The 22,614-nt window shown below is 43.9% G+C and overlaps 1 long non-coding RNA gene across 1 annotated transcript; it reads right to left on the bottom strand.

The window, feature by feature from the left end:
- Positions 1-4,451: 4,451 nt before the first annotated feature.
- Positions 4,452-12,301, bottom strand: LOC143272759 (uncharacterized). Its single transcript, XR_013050345.1, has 4 exons — positions 12,009-12,301; positions 6,538-6,700; positions 6,070-6,209; positions 4,452-5,724 (listed from the first exon to the last, which is right to left on the bottom strand). It is a non-coding gene; the product is annotated as an uncharacterized LOC143272759 (long non-coding RNA).
- Between the last annotated feature and the right edge of the window lie 10,313 nt (positions 12,302-22,614).

The following is a 22,614-nucleotide window of genomic DNA, read 5'->3' as shown; positions in this document are numbered from 1 at the left end:
GCCTTAGGTGGGAACATTGTTAAACTGCTGAAGCATGTCATATTGCAGTACACCTTGAGTATGAGCCATTAGACTACCTGGAGGCAATGCAGCTCAGTTCTCATTGTGGGTCTCCAAGAAGCTGTCTACTTAATTAAATGACAAACATTCAAGCTATGATGCCCCAGGTGCTGGAGTCCACAGGGGGTGCCTACGTGACCTGCTGGCCACTTGCTACCTGTCTGAGTTGGAATAAATAATAAAAATCTCTTTGAGGTTGAGTTGCTCTTCTGGGACATGGGGAGCAAGATACAGAATTAAACTTTCTGGGTTATAACTTTTCTCAGCTGTAAGTCCCAGAAAAATCATGACTCAAGAGCTGTATCATGGGAAGTTCCATCACACATAGCAGGAAATGCCCAGGCATGGCCACGGGTGTGCCAAGCAGCCAGCCTACCTCTGCTTTGCTAGGTTCTGTCCTCCACCCTCTGTGTTCGCTTCTTTCACAACTATTGCAATTGCAGGTAAACGTCAGGTCACCAAAAGGGAGAGAGAGGGAAATCTCTCTTCCTCAATGGGAAAACCTTCATCTCCTTCTTCCAACCATCCTTCCCTTCATCTCTCTCTGACAAGAACTACCCACGTTACTTGATCACTTCTGAACTAATCACTTGAAACAGATGTCATGATGGGTATAAAAGACCGTTCCAACCTTATCCTTGAACTAAGGACAGGACCACCTTTCCTGAGGACAGGGCGATGGGGGAGAACAACAGCTTCCTAAAAAAACAAAACTGTCCTAATAAGTTGTGCGCCAGCTAAACATGTCTATATCACCATAAAAAATTCTTGTGATGAACACATAGATGGGTGAAAATGGCCTATACCATCACCTGGCATGTGAGAATGATAGCAACTTGTATTTTGAGGAGTCATAATATTAGTTACTTTATATAAATTACATAATTTAATTGGTGTTCTGTATGGTACCTACCATTATTATACCCATTTCAGTTAAGAACACTGAGTCACGAGTGGGATGAGTAACTTAATCCAGGCAGAATATACATTCAAACTCAGTTTTATTTATTTCAAAGCCCTACTCTCAATCATTGGTTCCCTTCAAAGCCCTACTCTCATTCATTGGTTCCCTTCAAAATCCTACTCTCATTCATTGGTTCCCTCTGATTTTCTGTGCTGAAATGCAAATCAGATGTTCCATTCCTTCACTAATATCAAGAAATGTATGCATTTAGGACTGTAGAAAATTAACCCACAAATAAATAAGAACATGAGGAAACAGCGGTGATGGCCTTGGTGGCAGACTGGAAGAAAGACCCCAAGAGAGAGGGAAGTCTTTCTACACAACTCTCTTTCATCAATGAGGAGACTTTCCTCTTCTTCTGGTCCCCATCCAACCACTCTCTCCCTCATCCTCCTATGACCAGAAGTGACTAAGGGGCTGAACAAGGAGACCATGGATTGAGCACCCTTGGGAAATCCACATGGTCTGGACCTTGTGCCATGGTGACTGGGGAGGTGGTAGGACAGCCTGTCCCACCTCTGTAGTAGTTTGTAGTTTTCATAAGACTTGGGCAAAAAACATAACTGTGCACCCTGCCGGACAGAGGAATGGAGAAGCCCTGACACGCTCACCTCTGGGAGACTTTAAATGCTGCCTCCCCTAGGATCTCAGAGGCCTCTGCACTACATCCCCATCGACTTTATGAGTCAGGAAACCATTGCACCAAAGAAGACCAACCCCATTAGAAAACTCAGTCCTAAATTAAAACCCAAGTTGACCTCCAGCAGCAGTTCATTCTATGTTGACTGTGAGAGAACACCTTGCCTGTTAGGATACTGTTACTTGTGGACTGAAATGCTGAAGAAACCCCTCCCCCTATTTTGTTTTTTGCAAAAATCAAGGTATATTCTAGGGTTTCCTGGTTGACCTCAACAGATAAACTGAGATGATAGTCTTAGTTCAGAAATGATCTGAATGTAGATTTACAGTCTACGTGTACAGCTGGCTAAGTGAGATCGCTTTCACAGTTCTGCATGTATCCCATCGGCTCCCCATTAGTCACTGAACTCTTAAAACTGGTATTGTAACATTATCACAATGTTTTGCACCAATTTTATAAACCTTACAGTGCAATATATGTTCCTTTTCTGAGGCAAACCAAAGGTATATTTTTCAAGGTTCTGCTGCTAACAGCAGCGTTGATGGAGGATTTTTTATACATTTGTAATAGATAGAAATAAACCAGAAAAAAAAAGAAGAAAAAAAAGTGGTGGAGGAAAAGGTGAACACTGCAAGAATACTCAAAAGGGCTGAGAGTTGCAAACGCCAAGAATGGCTTTGCATAGTAAATGGAATAGAACAGCTCTGAACTATAGCTTACTTTTCCTGGTTTGGTCTGACAGAATGATTGAATGCTTTTGTACAAAAATCAGAGCCTTAAAAACAAGGATTTGGTGAGATTGTAAAATAGTGTGCCACTTTGGCAAAACAGTTTGGTGGTTGGTCAAAATGCAAAACATTGTTACTCTGTTACTCAACAATTCTACCCTTAGGAATAAATCCTCAAACTACTGAAAATGTGCACCTATGAAACATGTACATGAAAGTTTACAGCAGTGTGTTGCTAATAGTAAAAAAGTTAAAACAACTCAAATAGCTATCAAATACTGGAGGAAAATAAGATGTGGCTTATTCATACAATAGAATATTATTAAAACATAAAAATGAATGAGAACTGACAGATTAAATGACTTTGGTGAATAATTTCATTTGTAGATCTTTCCATTTCTAATTTATAAATACATTTGGGGTTATAAATTATAAATGTACTGCCTCCTGTCAACATTGTATACTTCTATTTGATGATTTTTGTGTCAAACATTATATGAAATGTTTCCAAGTATTTTCTGTATTAACTGTGAATGAATAGAACAAAATAAATTGCCTGTGATGGAAAAAAAAAAGAAAACTCAGTCCTTTCCCTAAAGTCTTCCTCTATCTCTGACCTATGAACCCCAATCTACAATGTTATGAACTCTCAAGAGTTTAACTCTCTTGCCCCTGAGTCAGAGGTATCTCCAGATACATTTGTTTTAGATGGAGAGTACTGGTGTTCAAACTCAGAGGACTATGTGCCTATCCCCAGTTTTCATGCCCCTTCTAAGGTCATGTCCCCACACCTAGATTATGTCAGCCCGAGTCATATTCCTGCAAAAGGATTCCCAGTCACAGAACACTAGCAGACCCAGATGGTCTTCCCCAGGAGAGTCTGGGAAAAGAGGGTTTCTCTTTATGTCTCAACTATTTCTGCAGCACCAACTTTAACACCAAGAAAGCACCTTCCAGGACACACTCTGGGCAGGTTTGGGCAGTGATGCTTTTAAACAGAATTGATTCGCTACTAACCCATGCAGAACCTTGACTGTTAACAAGGTCTGCACATTGTTCGTCATCATTTACTTTATCTAGTCTGGAAATTTCTTCCTAGATGTCTCTGCCATCTGACATTAGAAAGGTTAGTAAAACAATCAGTCTGGGAAACATTGAAGTGGAATCAGTGCTGACTGTGATCATTGCAAGTTCCCCTGGACCCAGGACTGAACCTCTGCAGAAAACCACACACGAAAAAAGAGTGCTCAATGCTGACAGAGGTTTAAAAAAAAAGAATAAGAAAGACATCTTGCTCATTGTCTACACACAGTCACTGTTTTGAATGTTAGTTGTTTCTTTTTCTTTGCCCTTTCTCCACTATAGGAAATGAAAAGGAATAAAAAAAAATAGTCCAAGCACAGAATATCTCTCTAAGATTGTATGGTATGTGATTATGTCACCAGTTGCTGTGTGACCAATGGTGAGTGTTTTGCCTTCTCTGGATCCTATCTCTCATGTCTGCAAACAGAAGCTTGGTTTTTTGTGACAGTTGATATTGACTCTCAACTTGAAAGGGTTTAAAACAGTGGTTCTCAGTGTGGGTTGGGATGCTTTCAGGTCTGCAATCAAGCACTTACATTATGGTTCATAACCGTAGAAAATTACAAAACAAAATAATTTTATGGTTGGGGGTCCCAGCTTTAGGAAGGTTGAGAACCATAGGTCTAGGATCATTTAGGAGACCCATAAATATCTGGGCATATCTGGGAGGAAGTCTGTAGACTGGGTTAACTGATGTGAGAAGGCTCACCCTAAATGTGAGCAGTGCCATTGCCTGGGCAGATCTTGGACTGAGAAAACGAGCTGAGGGCCAGTGTTGATCTTTCTCTCTGCTTTATGAATGTGAGTGTGATGTGATCAGCTGCCTGAAGCTCCTGCTACATTGACTTCCCTGCCATGATGGACTGAAATCAAAATAAAACTCCCTTAAGTTCCTTTTGCAAGATATTTTATTACTGTGATGAGAAAAGTAACTAATTTTATTTTCAAAATCACTTATATATTAAAATGGCATTTAAACATATTTTACTGTCTATGTTTCCCAAGCCCTGAGTCATGGGACTTCTCCAAATCCATCAGCTTCATGCAGGCTCAGACCCATCTCCCTCAACTGGGTGTGGTCCATTCTTCCCTTTCAGCTCTATCTGCAGGATCCTGCCTTCTTCTGATGTGTTGTGAAATGGCTGCTCTCCGAAAATAGCAAGTACCTACTGACCACTCAGGAAGGAGGTGCAGTGAGGACCCAGAGATAACGATCTACAAAAGACCCAGCAGCCAGATGCGGCCAGACAGTCTAAGGTTCAATCAGAGCAACTAAGAGCACGCAAACCAACAGAATAGAATGCAGGGTCAGCTGGTCCTGAGGTTTGTAAAGTGTGGCCCTGGGAGATGGAAGGTTCCCCAGAGGCACTGGCGCAGAGCAGGTGGGGAGACAGAAACAAATGGCCAGCTCCACTCTGCCAGCACGAGTCCACCTCTGACTCATACATTCCCAGGTTTTCTGCCTAGAAAGAAATCTAAAGGTCACCAGTGTTGTCTTCCCTTCCTCAGAATGAGTCCTGCACACTCCAGTAAGTTCTCCTAAGAAAATTGTACTAGATCTATGAAAGCTTCAAGAGCATCATCCCACTGCACTTTACAGTAGAGAAGGAAACAGGAATCATAGGCAAGAAAGAGAAGTGGCTGAACGTGCACCATGTTCCCAGACATGGAACACTGGGAAGTCCCAGATAGCATGGAAGACGGGCGCTTACTTGGGAAAATGTTCACAATAGATTGCTAAGTGGAACACAACACATACACATTTGTTCTGTGGCTAATTGTCTGCATCTATGTCATTGAAGGGCATTCTTGGAGTGTCTAACTGGGACACCACCCTGTCCACAATGGTCAGCAGCTGGCCTGTGGCATTGGCCTGGTGGCCCTTTTCTCATCTGCCAACTCTCTTTCCTGCATGGTATCTCCTGCTGCTGCTGCTGCTGCTGCTGCTGCTGCTGCTGCTGCTGCTGCTGCTGCTGCTGTTACATGAATAAATATCTCCATGCTATAGTGCTGCCACCTCCCTGTCTCCATTTCTGTTACACCAGAACTGCAGGATTCTTCACTGGTGACTCTGAGCCACATCTGTTTTTTCTGATCCTGAACTGCTCAGGAATGTACCCAGAGTCTCATCTGTTTCTTTGAATGGTTTCTTCCATTTCTGGCCATCAACTTCTGTCTAACAGGCATCAAATCCTGTTCGTCAGCAAGAAGGGGTCTTCTTCTTCTCTTGTTTTGTTTTTCTCTTCCACCTGAAAAACAACAGCAAACAAAAAAAAACAAAAAACAAAACAAAAACAACAAAACTTCTTATTGTTCTTCACTTTGCAACACTAAGCACTTGTATGAGTGTAAACACCTCTACTCGGTATTACATAACCAATAAGGGAATGTGTCTTGGGGTTGGAAAGATATGATAGACAGGTAACAGCCCTCCAGAAGTGATATGTGATCGGTTGTATGACCACAGAGGTAGAAGTTGGAGTCTACTTATGGAGCTGGAAGAAGGAACGATAGCCACAAGATGCTGGCAGCTTCCTCCCTTTACTCCAAGGAATGCTGGTGGCCGAAAGGGTCAAACAATCTGTTTCCCTCACCTGCAGTCACTGGTGGGGAGCACTGCTTCTGTCCTGTAATCACTGGTGGGGAGCACTATTTTTCTCCTGCAGTCACTGGTGGGGAGCATTGTTGGCTGTCTTGATCCTTGTTCTACAGTGCACATTTCAGCTTCTAAGCTCTGGATCAGCAAAGTAACACATTTGTATTGCTTTAAGTCATGCAATGTGGGGTACCAGGTTATCACACTGAGGAAACTCATCCAAAAGGTAAGAAGTTCATTCTGGGAACAGCCAACCTGCCCCATTGTTAATGACTAGGATGGCACTAAGAATGACTTTTCCTTAACTATATTTTCTGTCTTTAATCAAATGAACACACAGTAACTTTTGTAATAAGGTGGAAACATTTTTAAAAAAGAAAATCCTAGTGAAGCATTATAGGAAGGTCCTGGAAGGGAGATGGGCTGGAATTTATAAAGGTCCTGGAAGGGTGACCTGCAATCTCACCTGAGGCTTGGTGGGGGATGGGACTGAGTCAAAGGCGACAAGCATGGGGTCTGAAATACTGCCTTTATCGTTTCGGACCTTGATGTCCAGGGAGTCTGGAGATAGGGTTAAGACAGCATTCGGGAACTCTGGTGCTCTCAAAATACAGACTGAGAGAAGGAATCTAGAAGTGGGCAAGCACAGAAAGAGATTAAAAAACAAAACAAAACTGAAAAGGAGTCAAGGATGTTGCCTATACCAACATTGGGGAGGAAGCAGGAAGATAAGGAGTTCAGGGTCTTCCTCAACTTCATAGCAAGTTCAAGGTCATCCTGTCTACATGAGACTGTCTCAGACACAGACACACACACACACACACACACACACACACACACACACACACACACACACAGAGGGGATGCACTAGGGTGGCTGTGGAAGAAAAGTCAAGCTCTTACATGAAAGTGAAAATGAGTCTCAGACACTACAGTGACAAACAGTTCTTCTTTTCATGTCTGTAGGAAGGAAGTCTCAACAAAGTCAAAGCAATGGACTGGCCTACCCTGAGGAAACCGCAACACAGGGGATTTTACAGGCCCTGTTGCAGAGGCCATGCAGAGTTACCTACCAGAACATTCCATCTAGGCCCTTCCTGGAAATGACCCTTCCTTGGGGCTTTTTCTCACCCTTTTCCATCCAATAAATGCAACTTTCATAAGCACTCCATAGTCTCATGGTCCTGGAGGAAAATAGGGGAGGTATATTCTAGAAACAGCTATACTCAAAAGAGATATGGTGCAATTTTTAATCTTCTGGAGATTCTATTAAAAATAAATGAAGTGAGATGAATTTCAACAGTGTGGTGATATATTGTGTAGCCCAATATATTGTATACCCTAATAAACTTATCTGGGGATCAGAGGACAGAGCCAGCCACTAGATTAGACATAGAGGCCAGACAGTGGTAGCACACACCCTTAATCCTATCACTGGGGAGACAGAGATTTGTCTGGATCTCTGTGAGTTCAAGACCACACTGGAAACAGAGCTAGGCAGTGGTGGCACACACCTTTAATCCCAGGACTTGAGATATCATGTGTTTGCTAGGGAAGGACACACGCCTTTAATCCTAGGAAGTAATGTGGCAGGATACAGAAAGGTATATAAGGCGTGAGGAAATAGGAACTCACATTCTTGAGACTGAGGATTTCGTAGAGGTAAGAGCTTGTGGTTGCCTTGCTCTCTGATTTTCAGCCTTTACCCCAATGTCTAGCCCCAGGTTTTTTATTAATAAGACCATTTAGCAATTTGTGTTATACAATAGTATATCTCATTTAATTAAATTATACTCAAAATATTTCAACATGTAGTCCAAGCTTAAAATATATCGAGATATCTATCATTTATTACTTCACGCTAGATCTTCAGGATTTGATGTGCATATTGCATTTATATTTTAGATTTATATCTATTTATACTAGCCGTATTTTAAGTATTCAACAGCTCCATATAGTTTGTAACAATTATACTAGACTACAGTTCTAATTAAAAGAAATAAGACTGAATTAGTCTGTTGCATGTTACTGCTGTGACATGTTCTGTATGTCCTGTGGGAGCCCGTTCTCGGGTTCCTCGTGGTTTTACCCAACAGGTCCCCATAGAGGATGATTAGGACCATGGGCCTGAGTGCAGGTGTCTGAGATGACCTGCACTTGGCTGTGCTGGGGGATGGTCTGTATGTCAAGTTGCTCTGATTGGTCAATAAATAAAACCTGATTAGCCGTGGCTAGGCAGGAAGTATAGGTAGGACTAACAGAGAGGAGAAATAAAAGAACAGGAAGGCAGAAGGACTCACTGCCAGCCGCCACCCTGACAAGCAGCATGAAAATGTTGGTAAGCCACGAGCCACGTGGCAGGGTATAGATTTATGGGAATGGACCATTAAGCTATAAGAACAGTTAGCAAGAAGCCTGCCACGGCCATACAGTTTGTAAGCAATATAAGTCTCTGTGTTTACTTGGTTGGGTCTGAGCGGCTGTGGGACTGGCGGTGACAAAGATTTGTCCTGACTGTGGGCAAGGCAGGAAAACTCTAGCTACATGTTACTATAACAAAATACCTAAACCTGGCTACTCTACAGAGAAGAGAGTTTTGTGTCCATGACCACATTGCTCCTTAGCCCCAATGGGCTCCTTGTGTTCTACACAGCTATACACATGACCCACTTCAGATCCCTTAGAAGAACCACAGAGAAAGTGCAATTAGGGGGATCAGATATTAATACCTAAAATTAGCTGCAGAAGTGTGAAATACCAATCATTATATAATTTTTAAAGAATATTCTCCTCTTAGAGCATGAAAGATTAAATAGAGACAAAGCAGAAACCTGTTGTGTATGTTGAAAGGTAAAAGCCCAAGGTAACGCAAAGCATAGCTGTGCTTGAGACACTAGTTGAATTGTGTTGGATTTTGTTGTTGTTGTCTGAGAAGTCAAGAAAAAATACAGATTGTTTTTGTTCTAAGACAAATCTGAAGGTATTTTTTTACCACTAACAGAAAATGAAAAACAGTATGCAAATGGAGAAATAACTATCTCAGAAACTCTGTGCTCCTGGGTTCCATTTTTTTTTTTTTTTTTTTTTTTTTTTTTTTTTTTTTTTTTTTGCAAATGATCTATTTGTGATGTGTTATCCTGGCCCCTATTCCTCCTTTGGTTTTCCACACTGTGAAGCTTCTTATGTTCCAAGGTTCATCACCCTTTGCTAGGTCTACAGACCTTGTTTATTGCCCTACCCTGCTTCATTATGTTCTTTTGACACTAAAAATTTATCAGAGCATGCACATTTATGTATCCATGCACTCACCAACACATATAGACACAGACAGACAGACAGACAGACAGACACACACACACACACACACACACACACACACACACACCTACCTGAACAGACCTACATGATGTAGGAACATCATACCAAACACCAGAAGTCCTCAGACGGTTGTCAAAAATTCATGAGCCACATAATCATTCCAAGCCTCCCAACTTTGTGACATTTGGTTAAATTTCTTGGCAAAAAGAAACATAATGTCACATTTTTAAAAGTCTACAGGATATCTTCAAGGAAATGGAGTTCTATGATATTGTTTTCATTTCCTAGGATGTGCACTAGTTGAGTATTCTTTCAGAATGCTATGTGGTCTACTTTGCTAAACTTACCTGTAATTGGTAGCATTTTCAAAGTATATGAATCCTTCAAGGTGGTTTTCTTCTTAGTAGGTCGATTTGCTCCAGCAATCATTCACTGGGACCTAAACCCTTACCTCATACACATATTTTTAAATGTAGTGAGCTTCTCTTCATTCCTCTGGAGCCCCCAGGCTCCCAAATGTTGAATGTGGATAAATGTTGCCTATCTAACTGAAAAGCATGGAGCACAGTGGAAATTTAGCTGGGTGACAGATGAGCGGTGCTACTGACTGAACCCAGCTAAGAAGCCCCAGGTGTCAGAGGTGAGGGGCGTACCCAGTGTGATGAGGAAGAAGAGGAGGAGGAGGAGGAGGAGGAGGAGGAGGAGGAGGAGGAGAAATAATGAACCAACATTCTGAATATAAAATCCTTAGATAGAAGCTGAATCAACTATTGAACTCATGTCTGATGGCCCTTGGTCTCTTCCTTGCCCTTTTGTAACTAGTGTGGGGCTGTCCTGGTTGAGGCATCTCCCAAGGATGGGAGGAGATAGGCCATAGCCTGAGACTAGCTGCCCCACCAGAAATTAACCTCAGTCCTGACCAACATTCTTACACATTGCTTTCTCAGCCAAACAAGACACAAAATTCAGAAGATTGTTCATATCTAAATTCAAAGTTTTTAAAATTGGTGTTTTCAGTATATTTTTCTAAGCCTCTGGGTGAATGACATATTTAAGGTCAGCATTAAAACTTCTCTTCTGGGCCCAGCTGAGCACTTTTCTTCCCTGGCTAGAAGGCCAGACACAAAACTGAGCAAGAAGCCCCATGGAAATTGTGTCTAAGATGTAGGAAATTTCCACAAGCCAGTTTTTAAAAAAATGACCTGACTTCCTGCCTTTTTTTTAATGAGACAAAATAACTAAACACACAGGCAATGTGCGAAAATCCAGCTATAGAATGTGCATCAATTATGAAGTCAGGCACCTCAGATCCCTGCTAGAAACCAGGAACAAAGGGATTGAAGCCAGGCGGCCCTTTCCCACCTACGACATAATCTCTACAGGTAAAACAAGATATTCTGTTGGTCAGAAGGCCAAGCTGGATTTTGAAGATATGATGCAAGGCAGAACCTGTCAATGACTCACTCTACAGGGCACCTATCTCTGAGCCTGCTGAAGGATTCTTGTGCCTATTGGACAGGGATGGGAAGTCCTCTTATAATAGGAACTACCCCACCATGTACACACATCTCTGGGAAGATTTCCCCCATCCTCACACATGGAAGCCTGGAATTTCCCTGACAGTCACTCTACTGTTGCAAGGGTCTAGTCACTGTGTTTCCAGAGAATACTCATGACCACAAATCCACAACCCTCCCCCCCACACACACACACACAAACCCGGTTTATTGTTCATGGGGCTCCAGCACCCTCGGGATGCCAACAATGTCCCTTGTTACACTCGTGATGGATCCCTTTCTTAAGGTCAACATGAGGGTTAATATGACCTTCCCGTATTCTTTCACATTCATACTGAGATCTGGCTTACACCTACTTAAGAACAAGGGGGATGCTGTTGGCAGTCTTTCTGCTGGCACAGTTCCTTCCTAGAATATCTCCTTTCTCTGTTTGCTGTGTTACTGTAACTGCAGCCTCGGCCTTCGTGGAGTCCAAGATCAGAATAATGGCAGAGAACAACAAAAGAGTTGCCCCTCCCTTTCTGGGTGGGCTATAGGCGCAACAGTGAGTACTAGACATCTTTAGATGGTGGCTGGACTGTCCGTGAAAGTGCAGTTCTTCCTGGATTCTGAACGGCGGCTGTCAGTGCTTTCTCTATGCAAATAAGCAGCGTTGGTTTAGTGCAGCGTGAACGTCTGAATCCCAGGACTGAAAGGGCTTTTGTTTTAGATACTTCTTTGACGTGGTTTTTCCTTTCACTTTGGTCCTACTCAAGTTACCCAACAATCACTTACTGTTCAGAGAGAGCCACCCCTGCCAGAGACATCGGGACCTGAAAATCCAATTCTCTGAGAGTCAGGAGTGACTCTCAGAAACCTGTCCCAGGTCTGAGACGGTCGCCCCCTTAGGAAAGTTAACAGCCTTTAAAATACTGAGACAGTTGCTCACTTCAGGCAATTCAAACTGCTCCTGCCTTCAAGACACTACAGCAAAAACGCAAGCCTTAGCTAGAGAGGTAATTTTTCACCAGATTGCTTAACGTGAGACACAGTTAACTCATTTCCTGGGACCCTGGACATGCCATGCCTCTGTTTAGCAAAGCTTAAAAAATAGGCACTTCACCCGCTGCCGGCAGTCTCCTCGCTGCTGTCCTGCCAATGTGTAGTCGTCCCAGGATGCTCTTCCACATGATTGCACTTCGAAGAGGCTGTGGTGCGGAGAAAGATTTGGTGTGTGCTTGCATAGCTGGCTGGGGGCCAGGTGTCCTCACTAGATAGAAAATAAAAGTGAAAAATGAGCCCCAAGTTCCCTAAAGGGCAAAAGAGCATGAAGGCACTGTCGGCATGAATGGCCCGAACGAAGAGAGCCTCTGGCTTGAGTCTCACGTAGGCATCTGGGTCGGCAGTGGATGGAGGGCTCCCCTCCCCTGGGTCGGCAGTGGATGGAGGGCTCCCCTCCCCTGGGTCGGCAGTGGATGGAGGGCTCCCCTCCCCTGGGTCGGCAGTGGATGGAGGGCTCCCCTCCCCTGGGTCGGCAGTGGATTGAGGGCTCCCCTCCTCTGGGTCGGCAGTGGATGGAGGGCTCCCCTCTCCTGAGTCGGCGTCAGATCCGAGTCAGAAGCTGCAAGCGGGACTGGACGTACAGAGGAACAAGGAGGAAGGATACTGAGTGCACTAGGTTTAGACCATTGTGGGAAAGAATGGTCTTGACTGAAAACATAAGGAGGGGACAAAGGAAAGAAAATTCTAAGTGGGTATTAATTTTTAATTGGATCAGATCAGCCAATATTTGAAACTGTGTTAGCACCTCAAAAACAATATTCATACCTGTTTAAAGTAGACTTTGAGACCACAATTCTAGTAACAATTTGGTCATAAAAATAAATTATATGCATGCATATGCGCTCTCTCTCTCTTTCTCTCTCTCTCTCCCTCCCTCCCTCCCTCTCCTTGCCCCCTTTGTGTGTGGGAGTGATGAGGGTGGATGTGGGTGTGTGGGTATGGGTGTGCAAGTGTTAAAATCCTGTTACAGATACAACTTAAAATGTAAAACTTCTTGGGTTGTTATTAGAAAGGCCCAATACCCAAGGGCTAAGACCCAAGTCACTTCATCTTAAGAATGTCCCTTTTCCTGCTGGAATAGACCAACGCCTTCAAGAGAAGAATCATGGGAAAGAGATGGTAACAACAGCATGTTTCTGGCCCAATCTGATTTTTAAAATAAAGAGAGAGGGGGAGGCACAGAGAGAAAGAGACAGGATCAGAGACAGAGACTGAGAGCATGCACTTCCCTGTCCTGTGGAAACCGATGTGTTACACTGGCATGACCCCAGCCAGAGCACTACTACTTTCACTTTTCAAACAATGTGAAAGAGAAAACTTGGTGGCGAGGACAAAAGAAGTGATTCTCCTTAGCTATTTGTAGAAATGCATGGACCTTGAGACAGAGCAAGGAACAGTTTGTAAGTGAGCCAAGAATCTCATCTCTGTGATGCTCAGAGCAGAAACTTCTAGTTGATAAGACAGTTCAGAAGTTAGGACTTTGCTGGGCTCATCAACCATCTATTTAAACCTAGTTGCTTCTCCCTTTTCCTTATGAAGTACCTTTTAATGACTAGTGACCGACAAGCTCAAATGTTTCGGATGCAGAATCTAAGCTGTCATGAGTGAATGCCATAGCAGAGGGGTGGTTAGCTTGTGTCCCAGATTTGCCTCTCACAAACTGTGCTCAGATGAGTGATGCGCCCCCCCCCCAAGCCTTAAGTTCCTCCATGACAAAGCAGGGACCATGACAACTGAATATCAGCACAGTGTTTTGTGAGGGTGAATGAGATCATAGACATGCCTTCCTCAGAACAGCTTCCAATGTGCAGGAGTCATTCCTTCCTGAGGGCGAGGGAACCAGAAAACCAGGAGACACAATCAAATATTTAAAATAAATTATTAGTAAGTAAATACTTACTTTAAAATACTCTGTTCCATCACAGTAACCCAGGTCAGTGCAAATCAGCATGCAGCCAACCTTGGTGGTTTAATTGTTTGGTTGATTTTGCCTCCTACTGATTTTGCCTGATGGTGTGGATGACTTTCTTCAGAAGTCAAGGATTGTCATGTCCTTTCTGTTTGGTCCTCTGGTATAACAGCTCCGAGTGTGACATGGAACAACAGAGACTTATGCACATATGCATAATCCAGAACAAGCACTTAAGAGCTGGTATGCCAGCAGGTAGTTGTAGGGCAGTTATGACTCTGAGAGTCTCTAGTATTTAACGACATTTTTGGCCTCTAATTTGCTCAGATTGTGATGGGTTCTTTGTTTATATGTTGTCAGGGTCTCACCAAACTGGCCTCAAACTCACTATCCTCCTACCTCAATCTTTTGAGTGTTGGGATTTTTAAAAAACATATTTTATTTTTTATATTTTATTTTTAAAGAGCAATTTTTAGGTTCAAGGCAAAATTGTGTTGAACACTATCATTTCTTCTCCACATGAGTACAGCATCCTCCTCCAAAATAGAGCATGTGTGACAACTGATGAGCCTAGGTCATTGTCACCTAGAGGTCATGGTTTGCATTAGAGTTCTATAAGTTTGAATGACTATTCGATGTCTAGTGTCCCCACACACATCACAGTGTCTTACAAAATAGATTCGTTGTTCCAAAAAGCCTATGCTACAGCCCACATTTTAAAGAAGATACAAGGCAGGTTTGTGGACCCTGGCCCGTCATCCTAGGATTGGGGAGATGATAGCAGGGAGACAATAAGTTTAAGATCTATATTGAACTCAAGGCCAGCCTGGGCTCATGAGACCCTGTCTCAAGAAAATAAAAACATAAAAGTGAAAGAGTGTGTGTTTATGCCCACCCCCATAACCCACTAACTGCTCTTTATTTCTCCTGTGAGTCCAAGGGGACCAGAAAGTGGTTCCTCTCTAAACTCACTGATGACAACTCTTCTGAGACCAAGTGAGAGCATCTAATCTTCCAGGAAGGAGCAAGTCTTACTGCCAGGCAGGCTCCGGGCCAAGGACCCAAAGCAATCACAGCACCCACAAAAAGTGTTTCAATTTCACTGCTTTTATCAATAGACAAAATGGGTAGTTAGGGCTGGGTAGACAACTCAGTGAGTAAAACATTTGCTGCCCAAGCATGAGGACCTGAGTTCAAATCCCCAGAGCCCCCAGGAAGATTGTGAGCATTTGTCTTTAGTCTGGCCCCTCTCTGGCAAGATGAGAGACAGAGATCGGTGAATCCCTGGAAGATCAGAAGCCAGCTAATTCAGTTTATACAACAGTGAACAACAAAGAGAACCTGTCTCAAATAAGGTGGAAAGGAAGGACTGGCAAGCAAGGTTTCTCTCCGACCTCCACATGCATTCAGAACTCCTGTACTCACACACGAGAGCGAACACATCACACATGCATCTACACACATCATACACATACAAGCATGCACATGCGCACACAGAGACAAACAAGAATATTTAATAATGAGAACAATCTGGATTATATTCATCTTTATGCCAATGTAATTACAAAATGTGGTTTGAATTTTTATGGAAAAAAATGAGAACGCTGAGTTTGGAGAGGCTTCTCGGGGAGGTCTTAAGGAAAACAAATTGGTGATGTTATCTCCTACTGTGTGTCTACTCATCCATTTTCTTCCTCTTGCCATTCCCAGGCAAAAGCCACAGCAACACTGAGTTCTCCAAGGTTGTCTTTTTAAACAGCTACCAGTATTGATTATACAGAACTTGTTTATTTCGTGTGCCCATCATAAGCCTCTCCCAGATTTTTCACACCCCCATCCCAGATACCAACTAACAGTGTCACAGCAACTAACAGCACAGTGGGGTCACACCTGCATAGGCCAAATTAAGATCTGGCCTGGGTAGCGCTCCTCTGGGAGTAGGTCTCACTTCAGAGGCTGTTATGTGAATCACACATAGCAGCAGTGATCACACTTCTCACAGCCAATGGGCTGTGCCTTTTGCAGATTAACGAGCAAGAGCAATGACTGAGCAATTAGTTGTCACCTGGTCAAGTGCTGGTCTCCATCCACACTGGAGAGCTGTAATGAAGACGTGGCTAGCATTTTCTATCTAAAACAATGTAGAGGAGAAAACAATTAAAGAAACAAAACAAGCAAAAATGGTAGTGTTTCCTTCTACATTGAAGTGCGTGTGTGTGTGTGTGTGTGTGTGTGTGTGTGTGTGTGTGTGTGATATTGAGAAGTTATTTCCACCAAAATGCTTGAACCAGTTGCACACAGACTAGTCTTGATTTATTCTTGGGTCAAACTGTAGCTGCTGCTCACCATTTTTGCCCCTCTAAACAATGCAGTTCTGATGTGCACAAACCAGCCTTGCATTGACTCTATTACTTGTAGGACACTCACTATGTATGAAGAACACAGGTACCTACTCCATGACAACCGCCCTCACTCAGAGTTCGCTTTCTACTTCTAAAGCCAGACAGCTCAAAAGAAGCACCTAGAAAATGATCATTCAAACCCAAGGTGTATTTTCATGGGAGTAGTGTCTGCCCTTGAGAACGTCATCCTCTATTCTCATGACAGTGAATCAGACTGAAAAACAACAACAAGAAGAAGAAGAAAGACCTCCTCAGGGCTAGTAGCATAGGTACACTCTGGCACAGGAACAGTGGGATTGGCTATCAGAATGCCAATGTCAAAATCAAGTGGTAAAATCGTTTGTATTTGGGTGTGAAACTGGCTCCTTTAGGTTTTGTTGAGTAAGTGGAAGAATGAGCAGGGTGGGGAAATGGGTCTGAGTCAGGGGGTTACCGTCCAAGCATTACAACCTGAATTCTGGCCCCCACCGCCCTGGTAAAAGCTGTGCACAGGCGCACATATACCTGTATGGCCAGTGCTTCGGGGTGCACATTGGAGGGTCCAGGAACTCTCTGGCCAAAGAGGAAAACAGCAGGAGCAGGGAGAGACTCTGGCTTGAGGGAATAAGGTGGAGGGGGAACAACAGGACACCTGACATCCTCTTCTGGCCACCACACGTGAGCACACGGACACACGCACACATGAATATAGTATATAGACAGCACACACACACACACACACACACACACACACACACACACACACACACACACACACACACAAGGGTGGCTTCACCTTAAAGGAAACATTCCCTTACAGAGCTTGAGGATACACCTGCTGATGAACCCGGTCTGAGAAATATCTCCCCATGTTAATTTGCAATACTTTTCTCTGCTGTTCACATGCAAGTTGGTCTACAAATTGCCAGGAGTTTTTTTTTTTTTTCAACACTGTGTTTATCATGTACTTTTTTAATGTATATCAAATTGAGCAGTTTGGGGTTTTCTTTTTGTTTTGTTTTGTTTTTACCCAGAAAACCACATCCTTTGGCTGATCCCGGCCACTTGAATCTTTCTATAAACTGGTTTTTTCCAGCTTTTGCTGGTGTGCCTTTGCAGGTGTTAAGTGATTAAGCAGAATGAGTTCCGTGAGGTATACAATACGAGCTTTAAAAATAGTATTTGTGTGGCCAAACTGGTTTAACGTTGGAATCATTGCTGTTAGATTGTACTGTCAGCCTCTGGAAAGAAGCCCAGTGTTGAATTTTAATCCCTTCAGCCCTCTCTCCAGTCCTAGTTGTCCCAGGCACCCAGTAGCAAACCCGAGGGTGTGTGCTAATTGAATCACACCCGACAGGGAGGGAGGATGGGAGGAGCTGGAGAAGGCTCTTGAAGATGCAGAACCTTCCAACCTTTGCCAAGGCTGGAAGAAGCAGACTGATACCAGGTAGTGTGCATGCGTGTGTGTGTGTGTGTGTGTGTGTGTGTGTGTGTGTGTGTGTGTGTGTGTGTGTAGGGAGTCCCCCAATATTGTGATTCAGCACTGGCTCTCCCTAACCTCTGCAGGTTCCTTTTCTTTAGCATCCCCCACCCGACCCCTTGGTTCTCCTTTACCTTCTGGCTCAGGACACTGTTCTGACCCTTTGTGTTACTAGCCTGGACCTTCCTTGCTTCCTTCCTCAGTCAACGAGTGGAGTAGGTGTACATGGGCGCGAACACAGCGCTTGGCAGAGTACTGAAACATCCACTCTGGCAGCATCCACCCTGGGCACAGAGGAAGCAGTCAAAGGACTAACAGTACCACATCCGGGGCAAAGCATGCTGTATGCTCTGATTCTTTCAAACTCTTTTGAACTCGTTTTTATGAACAGGCTTAGAAAAATATGTTAACTTAAAGTCACTTAACTGAGACATCTCAGGGATGAGAGCCAAATTAGTCTGACTCTCAACTCATACTTTTAACCAGTGAATTCATTCATTGGTAATAAAAGGTGATACTATTTGCTACTTGAACAAAGTGTATTTTCCATGTTAGTATCATGAGGGGCACTTCTCTCACATCCTCGTACCTGTACCTGTACCTGTACAGAGGTGTGTGTGCCTGCTAAAGCAGAAGTCAGCTCCCAGCCCTCATCTCTTCTTCCTCTCCAGGAAGTTCTCTCTCTCCAGAAATAGACATCATGAGACCTCTTCTATGCTATGGTATGCTATGGTATGGTATGGTATCATATTATATATAGTACTCTATTCTTCATATTGTAGTACAGTGTATTGCATTATCATGTGTTTATCATGTTAGCATCCTAAAAGATACTCAAATCAAAGCTAAGACTATTTAGAGACACTGTTTCTGCCTATGTGCTCTGTGGGATAAATAAATACAATTTGCCAGACTCTGTTAAAGAAATTCACAGAATCAGACAGCAATCTTCCAAGCAGCTAAAAACAAGAACAGGTTCCCACATTTAGAATCTGACTTGGAGTGGTCTAACAAAATACAATGTAATGGCCTTCATAAAACCCCCATTGAAGACTTGGGAATAGATGAGTTGGTAGAATGATTGTCTAGCATGAATGAGCTCCGGATAAACCAGCACTGCATGAACCAGGTATATTGATTGGTGCCTGTAATGCCAGCACTCTGGAAATGGAGGCAGGAGGATCAGAAGTTCAAAGTTCAAGGTCATCCTCAGCTACATAGCAAATTTAAGGTCAGTTTGGGCTACACAGGATCTGTTTAAATACAAACTATCAAACAAAACTCTTCTTTGGAGGAGACACCTCTGCTCATTGGAGCTCCCCTAGCCCTCCTCCAGACAGAGACTTCCTGGGAGGCCTCTGATGGACACAAGGACAATGTCCAACTCTAAGCCCAGGTCTGAAAGACAGAAGCAAAGGAGAACCTCTCACACAGAGATGCCCTCCTAGCCTTGGTCTGAGGTGAGCCACAGCAGAGAATGCACTGTGCTTACAAACCTATGGGTCTGCAAGTGACAACGTGCAGAGAGTGAGAGACTTTGGAGCACTCGGCTCTAAATCCAGTCTTTTTGTCAGAGTTCTCCTTTCACGGCTCAGGGATCTATGTGAAAGAGGGGAAAAGATTGTAAGAACCAGGGATAATGACAACTCCAAAGAAAGAGTGTCTTCAGACACAGCAAAGCTCATGCACATAGGAACCTATGGAGACTGTGACAGCACACAGAAACCTGCACAAGTTCAAGCAAGAGAAAAACCTCAGGACAGAGAAGGGGAATGGGTACAAACCCTGACCCCAACCAAGAAGCTATTTGCAAATGATACCTCCCGGGAGAAGGAAGAGCAGTTTTTGCCAGCAGAATGCCCCGAGTATAATAACCACACTCCAGAGCAGGCTCCAAGCTCAGGAGTAGATGGCCAACACAAAAATAAACACCATGGTTTTTGTGTGCTTCTTTGTTTTGTTATTGTCTTTTTGTTTTGTTTTGTAGTGGAGAGAAAGAACATGGATTTAGGTGGGTAGAGTGTGGTAGGTTCTAGAATGAGTTGAGGGAGAGGAAAGAATATAATCAAAACATATTATATGAAAAAAAATTAAGAAGCCAAGAAATAAAATAAAATCCCACAAAGCAAAGGCCTGAGCAACGGCTCAGTGGTTAGGAGCACTTAGTACACTTGCAGAGGACCTGAGTTGGGTTCTCAGCACCCACACAATGGCTCACAAGTACCCATAACTCTAGTTCCACGGGCTCCAACACCCTCTTCTCCTCCGAAGACACCAGGCAGGCACACCATACGTAAACATACACACAAGCAAACAAATAAAGAAACAAACTGTAGAACAACCATCACAATCACACAAATAATGAGGCTAAGTATCCCTGCCTCGGGGACAGAGCCATGGTCAGCAAAGCCTTCGGTGACCTGACTCCATTCCACTCTCATCTCTTCACTCTCCTCTGGAGCTGAGTGCCCCTGTACACTGGCCTTGTTTTACAGGCCCATGAGCTCTTGACTGGGACATGGGACCACGAGGAGGAGGCCTCCCCTGGGACACTTCGGTGTGTCTCCATGAGGATAGAGGTATCCTGGCCCTGAACTGGCAGTCCCCGGACAGGAGAGGGTTAAAATTGCAGCATGTTTACATATTAATTTATTTGCTGACTTGGTTACTGTCCATATACTGGACATGTGAGCTCATGAACACAAGGACCTTACCTGTCTTGTTCTCCCCCAGACGCTGAGTAGCAAGAACAGCATCTGACATGAGGGAGGCCTCTAGTAATTACATCTTCAAAGGGTGATTAAGTCTTAGACAACGCCATGTAGATTCCCCAAGTGTGGTCGGCCATCAGGTCAGGTCTAAAGAGAGGTTTGTACACCCTGTATCCATGTCTGCCCTCTAGGGTGACCTGATTTTCTAGATAACCTGGGTATAACTCCACGTTGTGTGTTTACCAGGCAAGGCCAGACGGGAGGCAGCAGCAAGCTTATAAGCACATGTATTGCTTCATAGGGTACAACAAGCAGCAGTTATCAGGAGTGATCACAGTTCAGCCTAAGAAGTCAGGTACCAGACAGGAGGGGCCAGCCATGAAGGTGCACAAGGTTATGATGTCCAAACCTTATTTTCTAGGTAATGGGGAATCCCTAAAGTCAGGAAGCTGAGAAATAGCATGATAATATAACCATGGGAAAGACCTAAAAAAAAAATCAGAGAAAGGTAATCTCAAAATTAGGAATGCCAGTTACAATTCTATGACACATGTCCTGGTGAGGGACGATGGGAAAACATGCCAGTTTGTGGTTTTGGAGACAGAGAGGAGGTGACAAGTATAGGGAGTAATAGAGGGAAATGTGACTCCGTTAGATGCTAAGTGTAGATAATGGAATCCTGTGGGTCTTGTTGAAGCCATGGAAGAAAATGAAAACGCCTCACTGAAGTGCAGGTCATATAGAAAAGCCAATGAAAGGAAAATCACTTTCCCCAGGAAAAACATACACAAAAAAAGTGGATACGATTGCAAAGGTGTCACACACTCAGTCCCTCATCTGAGTCAAGGGTCTGTGGACCTTCATTAGGAACCCCTGAGTAAGAAGAGGACTGTTTCTGACCTTGCAGAGTCTGGGGAGAAGGACCGGATGGGTCCTGACTGCCACAGAGGCACTGACAGTACCAGATTGGAAAGGCAGAAGCAGCAGTGGAAAAGGGTAAGATGGGGTACAGAAAGAGCAGACTCTTGGTCTCCAGTTAGAAGTGGTCCGGCCGGCCGAGTGCCCAGGAGACTAGCACACAGCAGGAGATGGAGAGGGAGATGGGGCCGGCATGATTTTTAGGAGGCTAGGGAAGGCAGGTTGCTCAGGTAGCAGACAGAAGAAACTCATGGGAGGTCTCGGGTGAGTGCTTCCTTGGGCTGACACAGGTATTCCATCCTCGTGAAAAAGTAAGGCGAGGCCCCCACTTCCGGTTCATCAGGACTTCACACACTGGCACCAGCCTGCACACTGTTGCCCTCATCCTGCATGGCCCTAAGGCAGTCATCACCTAATAATGCTCAGGAGCATCCTCAGGAGAAACTTCTTCCCAGCATCTGCGACAAGAACTGCAGATTTTTGAAGTACGTTTTTTTGGGGGGCGGGGTCTTTCATACGTAAGGAAGTGAATTTTAGGACAGGCCTCCCTCTTGGACTTGACTACTTGACTGGTCCACTTGAAGCAAATATAGATTGGATTCTGTTTTCCAAATGCGTATGTATACATTAGCACATGATTTTCAGAATAATGTTCATTTTGGGCCCCATTTTATCAGCCTTATCCTCCCCCACACACACACTTATTTTTACTTATTTTTGTAGGTTATGTGTTCTTGTAAATGAACCTCAATTCTTTTTCTAGGACAACATGGCACATAAACATGAGGGAATATATGAGATATAGCAAAAGGAGTTCTTAAAGTCCAGGACATCGTGGCTGGGAAGATTATGGGATGTGACAACAATAAGGAGTATGTTATTAGGCCAGTCCAACATAATAACTTAGAGGCGCCAGGCAGAGCTGAGTCTGGGCCACCTCTCTTTTCTGGTTACTGGCTATGAGACCTACTGTTCTTTGAACCTACTTTGAAAAGTAGTGACCTCTTTGCATTTGGAGGGGTAGCTTAAATGAGGTAATGTAAGGGAAACAGGTAGCTCAGCCCTGGATCAGCACTAGCTGCTGTTATTACTAACATCGCCATGCCTCAGACAAGGAGTTGGTAGGTGTCCCCTCTTGGCCACGTCTGCTGGCACACAGCCAGAAAGCCCCCTCCCCCAACCTTCCATCCCTCGCTTGGCTCCGCTGGTATCCCACAACCACAGACTCCAAGCAGCTGTCTCTCACTCGACATGGATCACTCCTCCGG

Source organism: Peromyscus maniculatus, chromosome 4 (assembly GCF_049852395.1).
Source record: "Peromyscus maniculatus bairdii isolate BWxNUB_F1_BW_parent chromosome 4, HU_Pman_BW_mat_3.1, whole genome shotgun sequence".
Taxonomy (NCBI): domain Eukaryota; kingdom Metazoa; phylum Chordata; class Mammalia; order Rodentia; family Cricetidae; genus Peromyscus; species Peromyscus maniculatus.
Note: the sequence above shows the minus strand (reverse complement) of the source record. Positions and strands in the feature narration are given on the sequence as shown.